Source organism: Oryzias latipes, chromosome 5 (genome assembly GCF_002234675.1).
Source record: "Oryzias latipes chromosome 5, ASM223467v1".
NCBI classification, from domain to species: Eukaryota; Metazoa; Chordata; class Actinopteri; order Beloniformes; family Adrianichthyidae; genus Oryzias; species Oryzias latipes.
The window spans coordinates 31,856,766-31,872,371 of record NC_019863.2 but is presented as its reverse complement, the minus strand read 5'-3'; the positions used below and the strand labels follow the sequence as shown (position 1 = coordinate 31,872,371).

Genomic DNA, 15,606 nt, shown 5'->3' with positions numbered 1-15,606 from the left:
CTGGGAATGAAGCTGGTCTGAGAACAGCCAGGGCCAACCTGTCACGAGGCATCAGGGTGGCCAAGAGGGAGCACTCCAGGAAGGTGGCTGACCGATTCAGCGACAGTGGTGACACCAGGAACCTGTGGCGGGGCATCCAGACCATCACGGATTACAAGCCCGCCCCACAGGCCTGCGACTACTCTACCCCTCTGCTGGACCAGCTAAATACCTTCTTTGCCCGCTTTGAGGCAGACAACAGCATCCCGGCACAGAAGACTCCTCCCCCTCCCAGTGACCTAGTGCTGATGCTATCACGTGACAGCGTGAGGCGCTCACTGGGAAGGATTAAGCCACAGAGAGCCCCAGGACCTGACAACATTCCTGGCTGTGTCCTGAGGAACTGTGCTGATGAGCTGACAGATGTCATCACCGACATCTTCAACCTCTCACTGAGCCAGGCTGTTGTCCCCTCATGCTTCAAAGCCACCACCATCATCCCGGTCCCAAAGAAGTCCTCTCCCTCCTGCTACAATGACTACCGCCCGATCGCTCTCACCCCCATTCTCATGAAGTGCTTTGAGCGGCTGGTCATGCAGCACATCAAGTCTACCCTCCCCCCCACTCTGGACCCCTACCAGTTTGCATATCGGTCAAACCGTTCGACCGATGATGCCATCTCAACAGCCCTCCACTCAGCCCTCACTCACCTGGAAACAAAAGACTCTCATGTCAGAATGCTATTCATTGACTTCAGCTCCGCCTTCAATACAGTCATCCCCCAGCAGCTCATCCACAAGCTAGACCAGCTAGGACTCAACACCTCCCTGTGTAACTGGCTGCTGGACTTTCTGACAGGGAGACCACAGGCAGTTCGTGTCGGCAACAACACCTCCAGCACCATTACAATTAACACAGGGGTCCCCCAAGGATGTGTGCTGAGCCCCCTTCTCTTCACTCTGCTGACTCACGACTGCACCCCAACATCAAGCTCCAACCTCTTTATCAAGTTTGCGGATGACACAACGGTGGTGGGTCTCATCAACAACAACGATGAGACCCCCTACAGGAGGGAGGTGAGCAGGCTGGCTCTGTGGTACAAAGAAAATAATCTCCACCTGAATGTGGAGAAGACAAAGGAGATGGTTGTGGACTTCAGGAGAACTCCCACCCAGCACGCTCCACTGATCGTCAATGGTGCTGCTGTGGAAAGGGTGAGCTGCACCAAGTTCCTGGGGGTGCACATCTCCGACGACCTGTCTTGGAACCAAAACACTGCGTCACTGGCCAAGAAATCCCAACAACGCCTGTACTTCCTCCGCAAACTGAAGAGGGCCAGAGCTCCTCCCCCCATCATGCAGACCTTCTAAAGGGGGGCCATCGAGAGCATCCTGACCAGCTGCATCACCGTGTGGTACGGAGCCTGCAACGCGTCCTGCCGGAAGACTCTGCAGCACATTGTGAGAACAGCTGAGAAGATCGTTGGTGTCCCTCTTATTGGCCTCTCAGACATTTACCGCTCCCCCCTCACCCGCAAAGCCATCAGGATTGCAGGGGACCCCTCACACCCATCCCAGAGACACTTCAACCTGCTGCCATCAGGGAGGAGGCTGCAAAGTCTGCAGGCCAGAACCAGCAGACTAAAAGACAGTTTCCTCCATCAGGCGATAAGGACACTCAACTCCCTCCCTGCCCTCCCCCCTCTGGCCCCTCCACTCCGTCCTACAAGCCCACACTGAAAACTTTCACAACAGTTCAGACCACCACCTTCACCAAAGACTGCCGTCACTAACTCATCCACTTACTGTTCTCAGCACTGTTGTCACTTTAAACTGCCACTTTAACCATCTCATTGCTCCCTGCACTGTTTAGACTACTGTTATTCTTCTTATTTTGCTGTCTTTTTATCTATTTTTTAAGTCGTTTATTTATTTATTTTTTATATCCTGCTTGCACTGTGGGGTGAGAGGAAAGCAATTTCATCTGTGCTGTATGTCTTTATGGATGCAGTACATTTGACAATAAAGCCGACTTTGACTTTGACTTTGACTTATCAGCATCCCTCCTTAGCCATTGTCTCCATAGTAACGCCTTGCAGCAGGACTCTGCTGTACCAAAGTAAAAAGTGTCAGACATTCAGAATTGATCAGCGAAACAAAGTTTGAATCAGTGAACTATCCCAACAAGGATTACAAAGCAAAAGATTTCTGTCTCTTGTTGATTTGCTGCGCCCTCGTAACTCCTGACCAATGAGAGAAGAGATCTTTCGTCATGTGGTTTGTTCCAGGACAGGAAAGTCAACTTGATGGGAGTCTGAATGCAGACCAAGCACAAGGTTCAGAACTCAGATAGGGCCTACTTAAGCAGACTCGGACTTTTCCAGTCTGAATCCACCCTAAAAAAGGAGGAAAAGTCAAACTGAGCTTCAGCCAACATGTCAGTCTCAGGTCCATCCAGAAAGCTGCAATACGTATGACCGCATGAATGTCTTTGTGGATTTAAAAGACAGAAGAAGACTTTGTTCTGATGGTTGCTGTGCTCACATCGCTTTATACACAGGGAGAGAGATTTAGGCGAGTTTGGTCAAACATTTCATCTGGCATTTGCAATCAGACGTTGATTTACAAACCAACATAAATACATCCATCCATGCACACATTCAGCCCAGATACGCATTAGTTTAGCAGTGAATGCTCTGTCAGTGTGTGAAAACTGCTGAGATACGTTTCCTTAATGAAAATGCGTAAAATCCAGTGTAATTTCTCCCAGTAGCATCAAAGTTTCACTGCTGCTTTTTTGTAAAATGTTAAAGATCCAACTTTATTTAAAACCAATTTTGCAAAGGCAAAAGTTTTGCTCAAATCTTTTATACATCAACAGTTGCATGACATTTACATTATGGTTGATTATGAAACAAAATTCAGAATTTATGAAAGTATTATTACCACACATAAACTATTCTATGACACACTGGTCTTTTTTGTTTCATGCAGATGCGACGTTAAAGTCTGGCTACACGTGTCAAATGCTTCACAACCCTGAACCCTTTCAACACAAACTGGTTCATTTAGGTTCACAAAGCTTTGGTTTCTCCATCACTACCGAGCAAAGCAGGCTTGAACTCAAAACACCACACATTAAGGCAGCCTGCAGCAGAACTCCCATTTAAAGGCTGCCTGCATATGTTCTGGTCCAATCAGGGTGCACACCTGTCCAGCAACACACCTGCAATCAATTCACACAGACAGACACACACAGATCCACACAAAATAGTGAGCTTCCACTCTGACACAGGAACAAAGCACACAAAACAGAATAATAAGAATACGAATGCTCCCCAAAGCCTTTACACACAAAAATCTAGAATAATCAACGTGACATTACAGCTGGATCATATCTTTGGATCAGGAAAGTCCCAAATGACTGAAATAAGGACTAAGAATCCAGTCGGAGGACTCATTGTTTGAGTCCATTTCTTAGCTAGTTATGGTTTCACCAAACACATCCATCGCTGCTACATTTGATAAGAAATCCCATCAGAAACACCAAACAAATACTTAGATTCATAAAAATGTATCACAGTACATCGGTTGATGTTCAATGTACAGGTCAGAAAAAAGAATAAAAACAAATCATAAATAAAAATGTATCTGATTTCAGATCAGTTTAATATTTTAACAGCCTCTCAAACATGAAGTTATGAGTTTTTTTTCCATCAACTAACCATAAATGTCATTTATTGACTGACATGCACAGTTACAGCCCAAACTTTGGAATATATTGTAAATTTTGTTCTGTTTTAAACTATTTGAACTTTTCTGACCTGACGGCGCATCTATGGCTGCATTAAAAAACATTGTTACAGATGTCTTAGATGGACTAAATTAACTAAATCCCATTGATAACGCGTGTTCAGAAAATCCAAAAAAGTATATATTTTTTAGCTGTTGCATCATAGTAAATTAATTTATTTACTTGGATATGTATATTTACTCCAGGTACAACTTAGAAACTTAGGAAAAACACACAAAACCGTCAGGGTCATTCTAAACATAAAACATAATGTAAACAACAAACAAACATAAAGCCTGTATTGCTGATATGTACATTTAGATACAGAGCCTTTTTATACTTATTTAAATCTTTTTTGTATGTTTTTTTTATATGTATATGTATAATGTAAAAGGGGAGGAGAAACATGTTTTCTTCATCCTGTTTCCTTCAATTTACCTGATAAATCAAATTGAAATAAACATATCTATATACATAAACAAACACATATATGAATCAAACCCGGGTTTCCTGTATGACAGTCCTGCACCTTACCCACTGAGCTACCCAGCCACTATTATATGCACATATATACAACTATATATATGTATATGTATTATTAATGCTAAGGCAAACTGTTTTTATTATTCATATTTAAAATCCATCCCCTCCACAATCTCACATGCATTTTTGTGACAATTGTGTCAGAAAAAGCTACAGTTGTTTTTACTAAAAGATGTAATAAAAGTTAGAAGATTTAAAAACTGGTTAGTGTGTTTGTTGTGGTTTCAAGATGTTAAGAGGAGAGACTCGTGCGCCGAGAAGCTGTCTCTTTAACCCAATGCATCATTGAAGATGTAGTGCAAAAATCCGCCAAACGCAGAGACTAGCGTCTCTGAGCTTCATTGTTTTGTTCACTTGTTCAACGGTCTGACACCGGATTCAGTGGAAAGCTACACCGCTAAAGAAGAGCTTTAGCTGCTATTTTTGTTGGAACTGAGAGACTTTACGAGCAAAATCGGGACAAGGATGGTGAGATGTAATTATGGAAGCATCTCTTTGAGCGCTGCAGTGTGAAGCGCTGCTCCTCTGATGTCATCAGGAACACGAGCAAAGAACTTTTTACACCCATATAAAGTCATTAAAGCATCAAACGCTTAAACGTTCAATAAAGCAAAATATTCAAAGACTGGTGCACAGAATACAATGCAATTGAAATATTTCATTTAAATTCTTCACTCCCCTTTTTTAGGTCTGACTGTCAGCCGTGGCTGTTACATCAGTCAGGATATTACCTGGGGGGGGGATTGAGGAGAAAAACAGATTTCATATGTGACAGGTCTTATCTGTCCTTCACTAAACACATTTGCAGGTAGGGAAGGGTATGCTAGATTAGTCCGTGCATCATGCGGAAGATGAGCGACAAGGGCGGGTGCCGCGCTAGATAAAAATGAGGGAAATTTCACTTAGAGTTTGGAGGGAAGCTGCAGAAACTCACCCGCCGACGCCGGCAGACGGCTTCTACCCGACCGACCCGCCTACCCGGCCTGTAGTGAAGTGTTGGTGCAAAAACACGCCAAGGTTTAGGAAAAACCTGCTCACAGTGGCACAGCATCAAAGTTGACACCCCCACTGGTCCATGCCCCCCACCCCCAAATTCTGATGGCAGATTGGACTCCTGCAAAGCATCTTCAGCACAAAAGGAAAACTTCCTCTTTTGAGCACTTTGGCAGAAAGGACGAAGCATTTGAATTCCAGATGGGACAACAGAGTCCTGAAATACTGAAGAGGCTACTTGTTCACTTCAACAACTCCAGTAACTGTCTGTGGCAGACTGCCAAGATGCTGCAGCAGAGCCGGCGGAGATGGTCACATGACCTAGACAGATCCACCACAGCAGAGGTGAAGGTCTGCAGGTTTAAATAGAACTCTCTATTTTGATTTATAAAGCTCCTGTCGTGTCATCAGCTCGTATCACTGTCACTCTGTGAGTGATGAGAAAAAGCCTTGGAGCGGTTTTTTGGGAAACATGCTAGGTTTTATTTCAGTCCTATGGCCATCGGTGGCTACACTGAGTCAAAGTAGAATTTTATTCTGGAAAAGTCACCGGGGTTGAAGCAACATTGGTCACCCCCCTTTGCCAGCAAGCAGCGGATGTCCTCCTGGCACCCTACCCGCCAATTTTAACCACACCTTAGACATTTAGGGTCCCTTGGTGGGGAGGGTGAGGGGACGTCACTGTGAGTAATCAGGAGATGTCCCCTCAGTGCCCTACCCGCCAATTTTAACTGCACCCCCCTTAGCACACACACCCCTCCCCCCTCAATATATACATTCCAACATAAACACACACACATGCACACACACACCCTCTCAAACGCACATACACGCACACACATTTTGCAAGGAAGGTGGGACCTAGGACCATCTGTCCCCTGCCTCTTCCCTGGTGGGGGGTACGGGCCCCTTTGCAACGGCGGCCGTGTCCCCGGGGTGCCGGCTTCCTGGGCCCGGCGGTGCTCTCTCCGCGCGGCGGGGGGGTTCACATTACATCTGAGCCGGGAGTGTCCGTGTCCCTGGGGGGTGGGTTCTGGTCCTTGCTCCTGGGCGCTGGGCCCCGCCATATTTCCAACTGTGGCCGAGCCTGGTCGGGCCATATTTACAACACCCCTTGTGGGCCCTCTTTTTTTTTCCCCGGGGTTCCCCCCCTCTTGGGCGGGGGCGGCGGGCCCCTGCCCCGCTCCTCCCTGGACCAGCCGCGGGCCGGGCGGATGGCTGCCTGGAGCGCGGAGCGGGTCTCCCTTGGGGGGTCCTGGCTCGTACCTGGGGTTGGGGCGGGGGGATGCCCGGAACTCCTGGGTGGTGGTGGGGTGCTCGTCTGGGGCTGTGGGCGTCCGACTCCGGTGGGGCCCTGCGTTGGGTTCTCCCGGCGCGGCGGGGGGGCTGCTCTCCTGGTTGGGCTGGGGCGGCGCTCTCTCTCCCTCCGTGCTTCCCTGCTCTCTGGCTCTGGGGGCCTTGCGGCGGTCCGGCTGGCCCTGGCCTGGGTGGCGGGCTTGGTCGCCCGGGCGGCGGTTGTTCCCTGCCGGTTCCCGTGTGGCGTTGGGGGGATTCCGGCTGCCGCTGCTGCTGCGGTGGGGGTCTTGGGGTGGGGATGGCTGGGCACTCTCCCTCCTTCTTTCCACGTTCCACCATCCATTTTAGAGGAACATAAACACTCACCTGAGCACAGGTGTTAGCTCACCTTTGCACTTACAGTTTGCATGACTGAATGACTGAAATATTTCACACTAGTTGGTTTTAAGGCATAAGTATGCGTGTGAACACTATCTGTTTTGTATATATGTCGACAGGTGGACATTTTTTGCAGCTAGCAGGTGTGTTTATAACATTTGAGTGTGTGTGTGGACAGGCTCCGCCCTTATTGCACTACATTTGAACGTTACCATAATGATTAACAACCAGTAAACTTGTTGCTTTATGCTGCTTCATGGTCTTATCCCCCTTCCCCTCCTATTATCACCCCCTACCCCCCCTCTCTCTATCGTCCCTCTCTCTTCTTCCCCTCTTTCCTTTTCCGTCCGGTCCAACACCAAAGATTTTCAGACATGATTGAAATTAATAAAGTTTGGCCTCAATTACAAAAGGGGTTTATCCAGACATACCTTTGGTTTGTCTGAAGATTAATAACCCCTCTTGTTAGAATAAAATATGTCCAACACAAGAGGCCCTCAGCTCTCATCTGTCTGCCCAGCTGTTGGACAGGACAAGTTAAAAAAAAAAAAAAAAAAAAAAAAAAAAAAAAAAAAAAAAAAACATTGGTCACCCCCCTTTGAAAACTGGATTTTGGTGGTTTAGGTCCGCGCTGAGATTTTGTTTTCATGACCTACAGCCTCTCACGCAGAATGAGTGGAGTGACTAAGCATTATGAAACCCAATAACTGCTTTAGGCCTGGAGCAGTTTCTGTGATCCATTATGCTGACAGCCTTCCACATCACACATTTGTGTTTACTTTGTGTAGTTAAAGCTAAAAGTGCTGCAAAACAAATGATCTGAACAAAGGGATGCTTAATCAGGGGCCATGTTATGGATGACGTTTTGACATTTTTAATATACACAACCCTTAGTCATCAGTGTTATTAATGCTGTGAAGATGGATGGGCGCTGTCAGATGTTAAGGTTGTCTCAAAGACTGACGTAGGTGAGACGCAGACACACAGCATGTCTGTATAATAACCCATTTCTGATGGAACCACTATTCAGTGCTGAAGAAACAAGAGGTCTGTTGGTCTAAGTGGCTGAGAGACACTAGGCTGGTAAAATGAGGTCTATTAGACGTCTTTGGTGATTCATCATGTAGATGAGCTTGTTTATTTGTCTGTCTTTATTTTGGGGATTTCTCAGAGACCCACTCAGTAGAAAATTGTGTATTTGCTGTTTTCCGCATGTTCTTGGAGCATTTTTAGAATGATTGAGGACACTTGCACAGAATATTTAACATGAAAATTGCATTTCTTAGTATTTTCTTATTCAAATCATTGTGAATCACAAGCTTCCTTTCTGATCATCCACCTGTGGACAAATGGATCCAGTACGCCTTTGTTTTCGTCATCCGAGCTGGAATCTGAATCTAAACTGCACGGCTGGATGGATCTGATATCGCTCACCTTTTTGTTGCACCAGCCATGTGAGGTTGGGGGTGTGAGGGGCTGTAAGCCAGTGGGAGAGAGAGTAAACCTGGGCTGCTCATTCCTGGTCCTCCAGATCTACCACCCTGCCATTTTTCCAGCTCTCCACGCACTGCTTCCTCTCGATTACCTGGACCAGGTGTGTTCAGAGCCATCTGACTGAGCTAAGCAGCAGCTAGCACGGTTGTAGATCTGGAAAACGGGCAGGGTTGTAGATCTTTAGGACCGGGATTGAGCCCTAGTGTAAACTGGTGGATGACATGAATTTGGGGCAGCCTTACTCTGCACTATCATCCCTGCCCACAACTCAGAGGTAAATTTCTAATTTTTCTAATTAACATAGCTCCTGCCGCTCTGCAGAAGCTATGTTCTAGAAAAAGACAGGTTTTTTGATTTTGGTTAAAAACAGCATCAAAATTATGAAAGGGACTTTTAGAAGCAACGGTTCATTTCAGTAGCAAACATTATGTTTTTCTTTTTTTACCACCTCCTTCATAGCAATAACCATCCACTCAAAAACCTGACTTGTGCATTTCTATTTCAAGGAATCCGCCATTTCCCAGGTGACTTTCCAGATAACAGCAGCACAGAGAGCCTGCCATTTCAAACAGGCAGGGCCGTCCTGCCTCTTGGCATCTAATTACTGACACAAATCATCCAGAGGTGATGCATGCTCATTTGAGATTTGCATATAATTGATGATAACACTATATATATGTACCATGGGGTGCTGATGCTCTTACAAGATGTCTGCATTGGGGAAAAAATGATTTGAGGAGATTGTTAGCATAAATCAGGCGGAGCTCATGCAGCTTTATCTCCTACAACAGCATTGACTTGGGTTCATTCAAGGTTCATCCAGCCGTTATAATGTGGTAATATTGTGTTATGAAATGGATTTTGTAAAAGTTTAATACACACTTTAATAAACACTCTGTTTTCGTGCACTTTTGGCGTCCAGGAATCCCGGTTTCAGCAGCTGACGCACAGCTGATGTTGAAATATTTAGTTCCTTCAACTGGAAGGTAAACATCTCAGGGTTTGAGTTATCTGCTCACATGATTGGAAGGAAACCGCTTTTCAACACAAGTATTATTGATCTAGAAACAAGGTGAGCGAGAAAAGCAGAATTAAAAGCTTTGTGTAGCGCAAACATTTCTAATGACGGAATGATTAGAGATGATTTGTATGCAATCTGAATTACTATAAAAATGATGAGTGCATGGATACCTCACCAGCAGAGTAAACAACATCCTGTCAAAGTTCTTCCTGGGGTTTATCCATTTTGAAGGTGTCCACATGGCGTCTTTGATTCAAATATTTGTGCTCTGTCGCTTAGTCGTTTCTAAATCAATGACACAAAGAAAAGGACAACAGTGTCAACTGGACGAGGTTGTGGTGCGTCCGGGACCACCACTGGACGAGGTTGTGGTGCGTCCGGGACCACCACTGGACGAGGTTGTGGTGCGTCCGGGACCACCACTGGACGAGGTTGTGGTGCGTCCGGGACCACCACTGGACGAGGTTGTGGTGCGTCCGGGACCACCACTGGACGAGGTTGTGGTGCGTCCGGGACCACTACAGGACGAGGACGGGGACGGTGGCGGCGACGACGACGACCCCCCCTCAGAACACGACGGCTCCCAGTAAAGTCCAGGTGGCTCCCACTCCAGGCATACGAGGCAAACTGGGCCTGGTCAAAAACCCAGTAAGACCTCGTACGCTCGGCTTCCTGGCAGTAGGCCTCTAGCAGCCGCATGTCCCGCTCTGCTGGGTCCAGAAAACATGGCTGGTCCATTCTGTCACGGCGTGAGGGTGGCTAGAGAGCCGGTAGGACCCAGATGCAGAGGCGAAGGCACGAGGATCAGGGACTAGTGGTTTTAATACGCAAAACAAACAAAAGCGCTGCAGAGCAGGTTCACAGAACAAAAACAAAAACTTACTTGGCGTGGCATGAAACATGGACGAGGCAAGAAACAGGAACATGGACTAGACAGGCCAGGATGACATGAACACCATAACAGAGTTAATGGACCAGCACAGAAGGAAGGCAGAGACAAGACTTAAATACAGACAGGGCAGACAAGACACAGGTGAACATGATCAGGGCAGATGGGGACCAAAGGAAGTAAAACTCAAGAAACATGACAAGACAGGAAACCTTTCAAAATAAAACAGGAAACAGAACCAAACAAGACAGAACAAGAACTAAAGCAAAAACCAAGACAAAACAAACTCAAACCATGACAAACAGGAGAACATTCATCTGAGATGATTGCTTATTTCATGTGGCACTGAGGACTTTGGACTCCCTTTCATGTTTGAACTTTCTGTTTTGCGGGATGGCTTTTATGATCCATTAAACCGTTTTCACAGTGGCTACTTTTGGAACAAATAAATGTGGTCAGAGATGTGAGATTGTTTTGTCCCAATCTTCAAAAGGTTTAGTCTGGAAGAACATTGGACACTTTAAGCTTCTCCTAAGATCTACCATTTGATCTGAAGTGGCCAAAAGCAGATTAAAAGACCTGTTAATGATGGATGCGTTCTGGTCCGAGTCCCTGACCTTCCGTGCGTGACAGTGATGCGGCATCAGGACTTCACCACGAGACTCTGAAGAACAAGAGGCTTTCATTTATTTACTGATAAAACTCACCAGAGAGGCTTGTGATCCATCACCATGATCTGCAAACCTTCCCAAGATGCACTGCTTTCAATGTTATCTGAGGGCTGAAAAGAAGAGCCTGACTCATTCTTTACTGTAAAATCTGAACAGCTTGTTTTAAACTTAAGGTTTTGCAGCTTGACTAACAAAATGAGCAAATGACTAATACGCTTCTGAGTGTAGGAATGCCAAACAAGAGCTAAATGTGTGGTCACTAAACCGTCTGAGGGTCCAGAATGTTTATTAGAAACCAGAGTGTGGAAATCAGTTGTTCTGCCCCAAGCAGACACAGACTTCTACATGGATTCCTCCTGACACAATCCACTGTCCTTCGTTTTCCACAGCCTGAACTGATCTGAAACCATCAGTCTTTACTCATATGCACCTGTACAGGTGCTGCGGGTTTTGGGGTTGTCTAGGTCCGTGGAAGTTGTGTGAAGTGTTCATACAGATAATGGAAGCTATACGCATGTTTTGACATACGGGTGATGCTGTAGTACGTGCCCTTACACCGTACCACAGTAAGGTGCGAGTACTGGTTCCTAAATGACCGCATGCAAATGAATGATCTGGGTCTCTGCGACGCGTGGCGCTCATGTCACCCAAGCACTAAAGGGTTCACCTTTTTTTCTCCAGTTCACTATTCACACTCCCGTTTAGACTATTTATTAATCAGTAACTCTCTTTTAAAAAATATTCAAAGCTCCAATATCCATCCAATTATTATCAGTGATCATGCACCAGTCTCTGTAAACATTTCTAGGGAAAAATCCACACCCTCTGGTACAACCTGGAGGTTTAATACGTCTCTGTTAAAGGACCAGGAATTTCTTGAATTCTTTAAAAAAGAGTGGGCAACCTTCTTAGACTTCAACAATACTCCAGACATCCCACCGTGCGTTCTTTGGGAAGCAGCAAAGGCAGTCATGAGAGGGAAAATCATTTCTTATTCAACGCACAAAAAACGCAAAGAGAAAGCAGATTTATTAGAATTAGAAAATAAAATCAAAACCCTGGAGACTGCTTATGCTGCTTCTGCACAGGAACACATTCTGGGAGATCTGAAAAATTTAAAGCTGCAGTTAAATGACATCATTAATAAACAAACACAATTTCAAATACAAAGGCTACGACTTGAAAGATTTGAAAACTCTAATAAATCTGGCAAATTTCTGGCTAATCAGCTTAAAATTAACAGAGAAAAATCATCAATCACCTCTATTATGGACCAAACAGGAAATGTCACCCATGACCCGGTCAAAATTAATAACGAATTTGAAAACTTTTATAAAAACCTGTACACACCGCAGATCAATCCGTCAGAGCAAAGTATTGACTCATTTCTTAATAATGTAAACCTACCCAGGCTAAATGAGGATCAAATCACAAACTTAGATTCTCCGCTCTTGCCGTCTGAACTTCATGAAGCTCTGTTACTTATGCCCAATGGTAAAGCACCAGGGCCTGATGGCTTTCCTGCTGAGTTTTATAAAGAATTCTGGGAACAACTGGCACCAACATTTTATAAAACGGTCACATCTATTAATGAGAGCCAATCAATGCCACCTAACATGAACTCAGCCAACATAATTCTTCTTCTAAAACCAGACAAAGATCCCACTAGTCCTTCAAGCTATCGCCCCATTTCTTTAATCAATGCAGATGTAAAAATTATCTGCAAAGCACTAGCACAGAGAATAGAAAAAATCACTCCTCACATAATTCACTTCGACCAGACTGGATTCATCAAAGGCAGACACTCGGATGATAATGTCCGTAGACTAGTTAATATAATAGACTTTGCCACCATTAAAAAACAGGAAATGACGGTACTATCGCTGGATGCTGAAAAAGCCTTTGACAGAGTTAATTGGAAGTTCCTTATTGCTGCCCTCCATAAGTTTGGTTTTGGAGAAGCATTCATCAATTGGATCAAAATATTATATCACAACCCCAATGCATCAGTTAGAACTAATAAACAGACTTCAAACAGGTTTTTTATTGGAAGAGGAACCAGACAGGGCTGCCCACTCTCTCCTTCTCTTTTTGCTATATTCATTGAGCCTTTAGCTGCAGCAATAAGACAGAATGAGAGCATTATAGGAATAAAAACCAAACACAGCCATCATAAAATTAGTCTTTATGCGGATGACATATTACTGTTTTTAAGGAATTTACATTCTGTAAATGAAACAGCAATGATCATAAATGAATTCTCCTCCATATCAGACTATTCCATTAATTGGAATAAGTCTGTTTTATTACCACTCAACAGGAATATGGAACAAAGACTCACAATTCCAGTTAAAACAGGAAATATCAAATATCTGGGTATCTACTTTTCCCCCAAACTATCAGAACTGGTGCAGCTAAACCACACCCCATTACTGAAAAGCATACAGGACGATCTAACACGCTGGACCAACCTGCCTCTGTCCCTTATGGGCAAGGTAGCCACGGTTAAAATGAAAATCTTACCCAAGGTTAATTATCTCTTCTCAATGATTCCCACACAACCGCCATTAAAATGGTTCAAAACATTAGACTCATCCATATCAAGCTTTCTATGGAACAACAAACCTGCAAGAATTAGTCTAAAAACTTTAAAATCTGCAAAAAGCTGTGGAGGATTAGAACTACCTAATTTCCACAAATACTTTCTTGCAAATAGATTACAATATATCTTAAAATGGTTAAAAAATAATCCAGAAACCAACTCATGGTTAGACTTGGAACAGGTGTTATGTGGAAAGATCAACCTGTCACAGCTACCATTTATTAGCCAAACAGTTAAAAAACAGGATTGTTTCAAAAGCATTAATATAAATGCCACCTTAACAGCCTGGTGGGAATTTCTCAAAATATCAAAATCATCAATTCAACCGTGCAAAATGACACCCATCTGGAACAACCCGGACATCCTTATTAACAAAAAAATGATTCACTTCCCAGCTTGGCAAGCAGGGGGCATAAAACAACTAGAGCACGTAATTATTGATAGAAGATTCATAACCCCCCAGGAACTTCAAGACAAACATGGAATATATAACTTCTTGGAATATCAGCAACTTAAATCAAGTATTACTAAAAAGTATAAAATTAAAGACGACGATTTAAAGCTACCAGATGTAGTTACCACTCTGATTAATTTTTCAATGAATAGAACTCTCTCCAAAATATACAAACTTTTATGTAATTTAGATAACAATATTGCCCTTCCAACAAAAAAATGGGATGCAGATTTGAGCATCAGCACAGATGAAAGCTTCTGGTCAGAACTTTGTCTAAACACCTTTAAACTGACAAAAAGTCCAAATCTGCAGCTAATCCATCTCAAAACTCTTCACAGAATTTACTACACTGGACAGAGGATGTTCAAGATGGGTCTCAGTAACTCAGACATTTGCGAGCACTGTGATAATAATCTACCCGACAGCTACATGCACGCACTGTGGTTCTGCACTCCTGTCAGGGCTCTCTGGCAGCAGGTATGTGCCGATTTATCAGTCTGGCTTAAGGTTTCAATCACTGCCTCACCGTCACTTTGTGTGCTTGGTGACATGAGTGCCATCGATATAGAAGAAGGATTAGCATCTATCATTTTCATAACTCTTTGTATTGCCAAAAAAACTATTTTAATAAATTGGAAAAACAAGAAAAATATAAACATAAGTCAACACAGAAATCTGCTGTTTGATCATATCAGCTTGGAAAAAATGTCAGCCCAAAGCTCAAGTAACTTTGAAAGAATTCAGTCTCTCTGGTCTCCTGTGGTTGACTCCATGACTTAGGGGGTGGAGGGCCTGGTCGTCGCTGCTCCTTGCCCTTCTGCCGTGGTTTGGGGTGGGGGTCGGGGCTTCCGGTGCCTGGCGGGGGCGGTGGGGGGCTCCGTTGGTCGGGGGGTCGGGTCCGGTGCCTGGGTGGGGCGGGCTGGGGCGCTGCGTGGTCCTCTGGGCTTGGGTGTGGGGGTGCGTGGTGGGGGGGTGGGGTGGTGGTCTGGCTTGGCTTGGGGGGGTGGTCCCTTTGCCTGTACTGGGGGGGGTTGGCGGGGGGCCCTGCTCGGGTGGGGGGGGCCCAGCGGCGCCGGATGGGCTGCCCATCTGCACCTGGGGCTGGGATCGGCCCTTCCCTGGCTCTGGGACGGGACGGGACAACCCTCTCGGGGCCCCCGGTCGCTCTGGGTGTCACCCGCTTCGGCTGCGGGGTCTTGGGTGGGGTGGGGTGGGGGGCTTGTCGGCCCTGTCCTGTGGGGGGGCGTTCTGGGGGGGAGGGGGGGCCCATTATTAGTACGGGTCGGGGGGGCTAGCGGGTCGGGGTCTCCGCTGAGGCAATCAGTGGTTGCCTCGGCCGGTTGGCCTCCTCGGTCCCGTCGAGGCCTGACCAGAGCTCTTCTAGGGCCGGCGTCTGGGGGTGGGGGCCTGGGCTTGCTCCGGGGGGGGGCGACGCTTTCTGGCTCCTCTCTCTCTGTGTGGGGTGGGTGGTGCCGGGCCTGGGGTGTCGGCGCC

The 15,606-nt window shown here is 45.6% G+C and overlaps 1 long non-coding RNA gene across 1 annotated transcript; it reads right to left on the bottom strand.

Annotated features, from left to right (window-relative positions):
• Window positions 1-8,882: 8,882 nt before the first annotated feature.
• On the bottom strand, window positions 8,883-10,418 carry LOC110015087. The gene is made up of 3 exons (XR_002290150.2): window positions 10,380-10,418; window positions 9,672-9,781; window positions 8,883-9,536 (listed from the first exon to the last, which is right to left on the bottom strand). It is a non-coding gene; the product is annotated as an uncharacterized LOC110015087 (long non-coding RNA).
• Between the last annotated feature and the right edge of the window lie 5,188 nt (window positions 10,419-15,606).